The sequence below is a fragment of the Lytechinus variegatus genome, chromosome 19 (genome assembly GCF_018143015.1).
Source record: "Lytechinus variegatus isolate NC3 chromosome 19, Lvar_3.0, whole genome shotgun sequence".
Taxonomy (NCBI): domain Eukaryota; kingdom Metazoa; phylum Echinodermata; class Echinoidea; order Temnopleuroida; family Toxopneustidae; genus Lytechinus; species Lytechinus variegatus.
Genome location: NC_054758.1, coordinates 18,069,980 through 18,081,064, shown reverse-complemented (window position 1 = coordinate 18,081,064; position 11,085 = coordinate 18,069,980). Strand labels below are relative to the sequence as shown.

Sequence of the window (11,085 nt, the reverse complement as noted above, 5' to 3'; positions counted from 1 at the left end):
TCTTTGGATATATAGTATAATTTGTTAATTAACCGGGTCAGGAAAAGAGACTTTGCAATTTTATGCTATATGGACGCATTACTATAGGATTTTAGTTTAGAACGGATTTGCCAAAAATCCCTTCAAATTTATTACATTTGTGGGTAAAGTCATTATTACATTTGTGGGCGATCAAAAATTATTACATTTGTGGGTAAAGTGCATTATTACATTTGTGGGCGAAATTATTACATTTGTGGGTAAAGTGTTATTACATTTGTGGGCGTTATTACATTTGTGGGTAAAGTGTTATTACATTTGTGGGCGTTATTACATTTGTGGGTGCAACAATCCCCCTGTCCCCCTGGGATTTCCGCCCATGGTGATGGGGGAGCTTTTGCATTTTCTAGAATAAAATTGAAAGATTTCGTGCACACTTTGGGTGAATTTTGCGAATTTTGCCCTCTCGATCGGCGGCCCCCGGATGCATACGGTCATGTTTGTCATCTTAAAGTCTTTAAAAGGCCTATATTACATTGGTTTGAAACAATAGAGTTTGCAATAAGGCTCGTAATTTGCTGGAACTGCGACCCTGATCATGAAGAAACACCAGTCTGGGTCAGAAGGGAGGAAACAGGAGCAAAAAGAACCCCAAGACTGTTTAATTCTCAAGAAATTTATTTTTGAATGCTCTTAGAAACGCAACTTTTACACTAAATTTTTACACCCTCAACCACACCCTCTCCCGCTCGATCGCTTCCGTATCTCACGCTTTCAAAAATATTGTGCCCCCTTCGGGATTTTGCCCCCCCCCCCCAAAAAAAAAAAATGAAAGTGTTCGGCGCGCCTGGGTGGAAACAAATCTGAAAGAAAACATGAAACCAAGAAAGGTATTTCAGAGGGAGGTTTACCGTATACACAGGCTATAGGCCTACAAAATAAGAACAATAATGGGAGATAAAGATAAAGAAGATCACCTGCTAATAACGCATGTGAATTAGAAAACGTTCTGAATAGATATGAATAGAACATTGAAATGCTATCCAAACATTGTGATTCATAATGCTGGTCTTTGTATTTTAATGTTCTATGTATAGGCCTACACCTCAACTTTGAGAAAAGGACATTTATAGGCCTTACTACAGATATGATTGGCAAATGCACGTTCTTTAGAGGTGTAGAAAGGGGGTGGATGAAGAAAATAAGTCTAGAAAGAAAAGAATTAGACAGCCAGACAGAGAGAAAGAAGGAAAGAAAGGAAGGAAGGAAGAAAGAAAGAAAGAAAGAAAGAAAGAAAGGAAGGAAGAGAGAGAGAGAAAGAAAGAAAGAAAGAAAGAAAGAAAGAAAGAAAGAAAGGAAGGAAGGAAGAGAGAGAAAGAAAGAAAGAAAGAAAGAAAGAAAGAAAGAAAGAAAGAAAGAAAGAAAGAAGGAAGGAAGGAAGGAAGGAAAGAAAGAAAGAAAGAAAGGAAGAAAAAACTTTCTATCAACGCGTGTATACATCCATGCGCTCGCCGGAACTACACACATTGCAATCCATCGTGTGTGGCCCCCTGCTGTGACCGTAGATGCTGGGGTGAATTATCTTCGGACCGAGGTCAAGAAACAGGTGTTTCTATACTTAAATTTCATGCTTGAGGGCAATAGGATCTGTATTACTGGGAGAAGATATCTGATGATAAGGGAAAATGGGGTATACAGCCCTCAAACGCGAGATTTTCGTCATGTGTGGTTGAAAACCTTTATTTTTTATTTATTTTTTTTGCTTGTCAATTGGTTGAAAAACTTTTTTTTGGGGGGGCTGGTCAAAATTTTCCTCTGAAAAATTTGCCCCTTTGGAAAATCCTAGATCTGCCCCTGATAAGACCGTTTTTTTTTTTTTTGGCTCTTGCCCCTCCTGGCCACCGACCCCTGTTACGCTCCTAGCTGCCCGGCCCGACCAGCATTGAAGCAAGATCCGAATCGATCAAAGTAACGTTATAGATGTAACGCGTTACATCTTGCTCAGAGCCAGGTCACACACTGTTCGTATCACCAGCAATCAAGCGATCGAATGTGAAAAAGATACAGAGGATGATTTTGAGATGGTGATCCGTGTGACAGCGATCTTTGTCCATGCTAAAATTGTTTCGCTTTGTGCTCTTGCATCCCGTCTTGCATTTCATTCTCTACAAAAATGAAGCAGTACAAATTTTGATGATTTTTGAATAGGTCTAGATTTCTTAATTGAATCAATACATAATGTGACTCATGTCATGACTTACTTCATCGCCACATTTACAAGCGTATGAATAGAAGACGAAGTAAGTCACGAGTCACATTATTCATCGACTCAATTAAGAAATCTAGATGTAGACCTATACAAAAATCATCAAAGTTTGCACCGCTTTTGCAGAGAGTGAAATGCAAGAGCACAAAGTGAAAACGAATTTCGATCGCTTGATTGCTGAATGCTGGTGATACGAACGATGTTTGACCTGGCTCTGGGCATTAATCCATTCGGATCTTGCTGAAAATGCTGGTCGGGCTGGTCTCCCGGGCTGGGCTGCCCCACGGAAAGTCACAATTTTAGCGACCATCCCACAGTCTACAAGCAGAGGTTCCTAGGCGAGAACTGGACAGGTTTGATATGGGGGCAACGAGACTGGCGTACACGCTGAAAAGAAGACAATGATAACTTGCGCCTGTCTGGGTTTTCAGCTACATATTTGGCATGAAGATTTGCAACGTAATCACAGAGAAACTTCTTCTGTCTCTTGCTCCCACTGTTATCTATCTTACAGCAGTCCTTCTTTCCAGGGCTATAGGGTTAGGGTTAGGGTTAGGGGTCTCTACCTACCTATGGTTAACGTGCGGGAGTTGTCATCCCTCTCCAGGAAAGTTACTACATCACTGTGGAGAGAATCCCAATAACGTCTGGCTTGTCTCTGCTGAAGGGTCATCTTTGACTTTGCCTTTGATAGGTTACGTCTCCCTAGGCCGGTCCCTTCTTGCACCATCTTTATCAATAGGTATTTTTTTCAGCACTTTAGAACCAGCAATTATGTTATGTATGTTAGATCTTGTTGATTGTTTAGATGTAGAACTGGCTGCATTGCGAATCTCCTGGATCACAGCATTAGAGAAAAGCAACCTCTTCTTTATATTTCCTGGAACAGACTCTGGATCCAAGAAGGATTCCCTTATAAAAAAAATTGAATGGTATACCATTGACTACCATTTATCATACACCATTGATATACCATTGGAATACCATTCGCACAGCACCCACCATACACCAATGGTATACCATTCAAGCCTCAATGGTATACCATTCAAACTAATTTAAATAATTCGGACCTTACTATTACCATATTCATGAGCACCATTTACCATTCATATACCATTGATCAAACACCATTCACCATTGATCTACCATATGGCCACTATAGACAGGTTTACCATTGACCACCATTCACCATTCAGCCACCATTCACTGGCCTACCATTTACCATTCAGCCACCATTCACTGGACACCATTGGCCTACCAATTACCTTACACCATTCGCCTACCATTCAACATACACCATTCGTGTACCATTCACCATTCGTGTACAATTCACCATCCGCGTACCATTCATCGTACACCATTCACTGTACACCATTCGCCGTACACCATTCGTGTACCATTCACTGCTCACCATACACCATTCAACTACCATTCGTCGTACACCATTCACGTACCATTCACCGCTCACCATACACCATTCAACTACCATTCGTCGTACACCACACACCATTCACCATTGATTGACCATTCACTTTACACCATTCTACCATACACCGTATACCATTGACCTACCATTTACAGTACACCATTGGCCTACCATACACCATTGAACTACTATTCACCGTACACCATAGGCTTACCATACACCATTGGCTTACCATACACCGTACACCATTGACCTACCATTTACCATACAACACTGTCATACACACTATACTATTAGTCAACCATTCAAATAACACCATTGGTCATACACTATAGACCACAAGTTCAATGGTAGACCAATGGTTTACACTGAATGGTAGACAGTAGAACAACGATGTGCAATGTATAGTAGGCCAATAAAGTACAGTGAATGGTAGACCATTGGTGAACAGCATATCTCTGGGGTTAGTGGTAGGCTTAATAATGGAATAAGTATACACAAGAAAAAAATGAAAACAGTTACTTATTTCAAGAACGTCAATAAAATGTTTTTACTATAAGAAGTTTAAGTACAGCATAAATGGCACAGAGTATTCACAAGTATAGACTTTATAATTAAAGCACATAAGTTATTAATATATATGACTTAGCTACTCGTTGATATCTATACTCTGTCAATCTTGTTATCTAAAAGTAAACATGCATCAAGACAGAGTTTGATTGAAAAACACAACAAATGAAGGCTAACATTTCCAAGAATAAACCTGTTCTCTCATATTGCTTTTTACATGGATTGAGTACTTGGCAAAACCACTGTTCTGCATACAAACCTGATACTTGTAATACAATAAACTTGATGTTAAATCTGTTGTGTGTAATTGCTTTCAACGACATTAATAAACATTTTTTTACTAATAAGTTCAAGTACAAAAGAGTATTGACAGGTATGGCATAAAAGCACCATATTATGAATACATGTGACTGTGCGACTCCACAAGAGATCAATGATTGCACTCCACATAAATATTATGTTAATCTTCCTATAAAAAAATTTACATGTAAGACAGAGTTTGGACAACAAACTAATGAACACCAAATTTCGAAGATTAAACTCAAAATGTGTGATAGCCTTCACATGGCCAAATGAATAAAGGGTACCACACCTAGAAGAAATGAAATATCCCCAAAAGGGGGGAAAATAGTACTCCCAAATTGGTCTCTTTTTTCTTTTCACCTAAAAAGATATATCAATGGCATGTTTCTACATAGAATTGTTAAAAGGTATTACCCGCCTAAGTATCCAGAATCCCTGATAACTTTCCTGTAGAAACAGACGCGATGCGGTTTATTGATAAATTGCATCGCGCAAAATACGGTTTCTCATAACCATCTCTCTGAGAGGTGGTTATTGCCATGTTAATCCGTTTAACTTTTCTGTAAAAACACGGGGCAAAATAGCATACGTGTCTGGCTTAAGTGCTTGAACCAAGAAGTGCGATCTCACAGTAAACATATATTCTGGCCGTTTTTTATCTCGCCAGCTGATCGCGAAACGTGTACCTGCTACAATGAGTGAGATCTACCATGAATTTTGAAAATTTTCCTAACGAGATGCAATTTTTGACATACCAAAATGCAATGTGAGGTTATAGGTTGAATTTTCCGATTTCCACCGTATTTGCGACGCGAAATGCAAGTTAATCAGATTATTCAGTCTGTAGAAACAGGTTGGTTTAAGAACGATAAGGTTATTCAAGTCCGGAAAAGATAAACTGTTTTTAATGATTTACTGTAGAATACAATAATGATACATTAAGAAATAAATAATATATCACACATAGAAAAAAAATATAATGAAAATAAGGAAAGAAAATTATTCAATTTGGAACACTAAAAAACAGAAGAAAAATAGAGACCTTTTTTGCAAAATATATAGAAAATAATATATACAAGATACCAACTTATTTCTTTTCTGTCTATTTTTGTTGTGTTAAATATGTGTGAGAAAGATTATTGTCTTACACAGTAAATTAGTAGTCAATCGTAATTCGAGTCCGGAAAAGATAAACCGTTTTTAATGATTTACTGTAGAAACACGCCAAAAGTTTATCATAAATACAATAATGATACATTAATAAATAAATAATATATCACACATAGAAAAAAAATATAAGGAAAATAAGTAAAGAAAATTATTCAATTTGGAAAACTAAAAAACAGAAGAAAAATAGAGACCTTTTTTGCAAAATATATAGAAAATAATATATACAAGATACCCACTTATTTCTTTTCTGTCTATTTTTGTTGTGTTATATTGTCTTACACAGTAAATCAGTAGTCAATCGTAATTTTTTACAACCGAGCTTGGACAAAATTTAAATTCATATAATACAAAAAATATATAAATTGTGATCTTGTATATTCATGAGGACTTGCAGAGAACAGTTTTAGCAAAAAATAACAACTTTAATTCGTCAAAACTTTGTTAATCCTAAACAAATTTGGATGAGATTTTCAGTGTTTTTTGTTTGTCTGATGTACACTTTGAATTATATCACATAGCTTTCAGTCTCGAGTACCTCTAGCCCTTCAATCAAATTGGTTGGACGACCGGTTACACTTTACATATAACATAGTTATAAGGAGAATGAAGGGGACCATAGAAAGAAAGCATGAGAAAAGGGGAGATTTTGGTAGGGAGAGAATGAATCAGAAAAGGATCATGCTGAAAATTTCATTCAAATCTGATAATAACAAAGTTATTGAATTTGAAATTTAACAACATTTTGGTAAAAAATTAACCCAATGTACACACGATCGTCAGGAATATTTGTTAGGCTTATTCTATAAAATGAAATAATTATTTCATATTTTCATACATGTGTGTATGATATGTCCCAAGTATCATATCATTATTTCCAGCAATGCATATCTTCACATTAAAGGTCTAGTCCACCACAGAAAAGATTGTTTTGAATCAACAGAGAAAATCAGGCAAGCATCATGCAAAATATTTCATCTAAATCGGATGCAAAATAAGACCCTCACTTTTTGTTTTGGTTTTCATTGTTTGAATTGTACAATATTTCAATTTTTTTACAGATTTGACAATAAAAAATAAAAATAAAACTTTATTTCATAGGACAATGAGGAGAAAATTATAATATTTCATATCTAAAAAACAAAGAAAAGTGAATGAGTGATGTCATCAGTTCCCTCATTTGCATACCGACCTGGATGTGCATGTAACTATTAAGTGAAATTGAGCGAAACTTAAAAATGTCATACCTTTCTTATTTTTCATCCGAATTTTATGTTTGATTTTTCTCTTTTTAATCAAATCGACTTTTTTGTTAGGGTGGACATGTCTTTGAAATAAATTTTCACTCCATTTTTTATAGTTCTCGGAGGACAAAATGTAAATTAGCGCGACTTCTTGTAATAAAATACAAAAGAACAAGTGGGGATATGACATCAGCTGGGAACGTCGTGGTCTAGTGGTTCTGACTCTCACCTTTCAAACAGAGGGTCGTGAATTTGAGTCCTAGCCATGGTGTGTTTTCCTTCAGCCCGAATTTCATCCACACTGTGCATCACTAGACCCAGATGAAGTGAATGGGTACCCGGCAGGATTAATTCCTTGAAGCTGTAATAAGAAATATTGGATGAAAACAATGCAAAGGACAGTATATTAGCTAAGGGTTCAAAATATGAATGCTTGTCATGTGTTTAAGCTTTCTTTAGAAGTTCATATATTTTTCTATATATTGAGAAATTTGCAGTATACTCTACCATTCAATTGAATGATACCAATTAACAAATATCAACAAAACATTTTGTAAAATATGATAAATAAATTTATGTTTAACCATAGATGGGTAGACAATAACCTATTATATAATGGGAGGTTGCCCCAATGATGACAAATACCACAACAAATGAATACCTGGGGAAAAAGTGTCCACCCTTCCCCCCTCAGCCAACATACTGATTTTTTTCGGGGGGGGGGGTGTCAGAAAAGACGTGTGCTCCTCTAAATAGGGATGACATTTGTCCTTTCTAAGGATTTTTTACCATTCCTGACAAGGTTTTTTTTTCAGCTATGCCACTGCAGGAATACAATCTGTTTTATCTCATGAAGCTTTGCATTTTTTTCTACTGAAGAAAATTCTTACACACCTACCTTTCATAAACTCCAATTGTTTCTTGTACACGGTACGTTTTCTGTGTTCAACACCCGTCGTGTCATTCCAAGATAAGGCTGGATCATCTACCTTATCATCCAGTGTATCCGTCGTCCAAACTTTGAAAATGAAATAAAATCAATTTAAGTGTTGTAAAATCTGCATGTATGTGCAGATACAAACAAAAATAGAATACTAATATAGTAATAGAAAAATAATGATCTTAGAACTTTAATGTTAAAGATATTTTTCATGGACCTCTGATTACCAGCCCAGAATTTAGGATAAAAATAAGGAAATGTGATAGTATTTCAGCGTAGTTCAGACAAGGCTGTATTATAACTGTGCATGCTTTATACTAGTAATAGCTATGTCATCTGAAATCAAATTTCTAGAGCAGCAATTTTCAAGAGGGTAATCGATGACATAAATTCCATTTTTCTGGTATTGACAATCGCAGAAGCAGATCCAAGTGGGCACATTTGACCTGTGCCCCCACCTTGAGAGCAATAGTTGATGTGTTTGATAAAAATGTGGCTTTCTTACACAAGTGTTCTCCCCCCTCCCTTCGAAAGTTACAGCAAATATTTATATTAAAAATATTGTCTCATACAAGAGGATCTCCTTTTTGGTTTGCTTGTTATTTAAAGTTTCCTTGGGAAAATGTGCCCCACTACCCCCTTTGAGAAATCATGGATCCGTTCATGGACAATCATATGCCAGTGGATGAACTCCAGACGTTTTTTAGGCAAGTTTTGATCAGTAAATAAATAAAAACAGATAAAATGTGATCACAGGACAAACTAAACTTTAAAAAAGGATAAAATTACTTAAAAAATTGATACGCCTAGCCCCATGAAAGGATCTAAGAATACCCTCCGGCACTAATGCAGTTTCACACCAGCCAACTCACAGTGAACAATTGTGTACAACGGATAGCGGAGCGTGAACGTAGCGGTCGTGTACATTTTTGCTTATTACATGACGTCATCCAGCCACTGCCGAGAACCAATTTATGAATGAAAATATAGTAAGCATGCGCAGTGCAAGCCTTTTGTTTCCCCACACAGAATTCCACCAAAACAAGTGTGCAATTCCCTATCACCTCGTACCAAAATCGACCTACAATTTCAATTTTCCTATATTTTATATGAATTATGAAAGGTATTCTCGGAGGATCTATTTTCTCACCGATACCGCACAGGTAAGCGAATTTTGAATACTTCTTGCTTTTCCGTCAAAATCTTACGAATTAGCGTCTATATGTCATCGTGTTCCTTGGAATTTGTAGAGTCTATCGCAACGTGCATAAAGTCAATTGGCTTCCGGGTTTTGGAGCGTCGCGTGAATATGCATGAAATTGCAGTTTCGATAATTTTCGATCGATACCGGAGCGATCCGATCACGAACCAAGACCATTTACCGTGTACACAACATGACCGGATATCGTTATCGATACTTCCGCACGCAGTCCAAAGGAATTATTTTTGGGACCACGTGGTCATGACGTGATCTGCGCTATTGACCAATCAGCGGTCTTCGAATCGCTGTGCGGAGACGATCTATCCGTTGTACACAGTCTATGGACAATTGTTCGTTGTGCATGCAACTTCAAGCAAAACTCCCCACCAGAATTGTCTACACACATTTTGAGATCAATACACAATATGCCCACCACTTTTCAAAATATTGCGGATCGCTTGGATTCGCCGTCATGTTGATATGGACCGAAGTTATGCGATCAAAAGATTCGCATGCGGCATGCTGGCAGTTTGTTTGCCACATGTTAGCATGATTTGGTTGCTAACTTCAGTCCATATAAATATTACGGCGAATCCGAGAGATCCGCAAAGTGATGTCTACGGATTAGATCAACGACGTCGAGATCGAAGACTAAATACAGCCATTCCCAATATTTTGAAAAACGGTGGGTATATTAACATCGAAATGTGACTGAGAGACCTGTCATGACATTTGGGAACAAGTTTTGGTGATGAGGTATGCTGGTAATCGGCCGGTGCAAAACTGCATTAGCGCCAGTTTTCTCTGCATATTTATTGCAGCCTCTGTAGAAAAATTGAATAGGAATCGTTTGTCACTCCGTCCAGTCACAGTTCCACACAAAGTGCACATTTTACCATTGAAATAGTATGTGCAATGAGTGGTGTGTAGGATGGGGGGTCGGGTGTCCGGACACTTTAATTTTTTGAAGCCTTCTATTTTGTCTGTGGATTACACTAAAAATATGAATTCATTACTTGTAATCATTTTCTATTTTGTTCTTTATAATATTTCCTAACATTTTGTACTAAAAATTGATGAAACTTCGCTTGTAAATTTTTCCAAATGACATTCTAAAATTGATCGTCCGGACACACAACCCGTCCGGATACACAACAACTGGGTATACAGTGTAGCAAAGTTATAGACCTGCGTAGCCTTTATCATTTTTTAAACTTTAGGACCCTTACCATGTTTCACCTCCATTTTATCTCTTTTACCAACATCTATCAACAACAACAACAACAAATTATAGGCCTAATTTCAAAGCAATATTTGTCGGCAAGTTTTCAATTTCAGTAAATTAACGTGTGCAGTAACGGTCTATTTATTCACAATTAAAACTTTGACAGTCTTGACATTAGCATTAACAAATCATTCATTCATGAATTCAATGTATTCAGAGATGGTTTTTGTAAAACATTGACAATAAACATCAGGCAATATGAGCGAATTACTATTCAATGCTCGCCGATCTTAACTCTGCCAATACAAAGCATAAACCATAAGCACTCCCTATCGTCAAAGCCACGTCCCGGCCCGTAGAGCAGCGGCCAGCGCCAACGGGGCAGTGACGGTGGCAGTGCAGTGGTCGTGCATGTCGTGGCAGTACAACGACATCTAACATTTTGAGACAATTTGAGAAATAAATCAAAGAAAATTGTTATAGAACTTACTGTTATAGCCTTCTACAAATGACTTTGAAGTCGCTGTCCGAATCTGACCCGTGTTCCTTTAGTTTTTGATGAATTATCGACGGACTTATCAACAGCAAAACAGTAGTACCGGTAGATCGAGTTTTCTTTTTCAAATATTACACTTGGCGGTCAGACTATCGCGCGTGCGTAGTGCGAGAACAACACGTATAATAGAGCTACCTGGCAAGCAGCCAAGCGGCCCCTCTCGCCAAAGCATATGGGGGGATAAATTATGACAAAATATGGGGGGAGG

At 37.3% G+C, this 11,085-nt stretch overlaps 1 long non-coding RNA gene across 1 annotated transcript; it reads right to left on the bottom strand.

Annotated features, from left to right (window-relative positions):
• Window positions 1-7,301: 7,301 nt before the first annotated feature.
• On the bottom strand, window positions 7,302-10,852 carry LOC121406350. Its single transcript, XR_005968779.1, has 3 exons — window positions 10,812-10,852; window positions 7,854-7,973; window positions 7,302-7,316 (listed from the first exon to the last, which is right to left on the bottom strand). It is a non-coding gene; the product is annotated as an uncharacterized LOC121406350 (long non-coding RNA).
• Window positions 10,853-11,085: the final 233 nt, after the last annotated feature.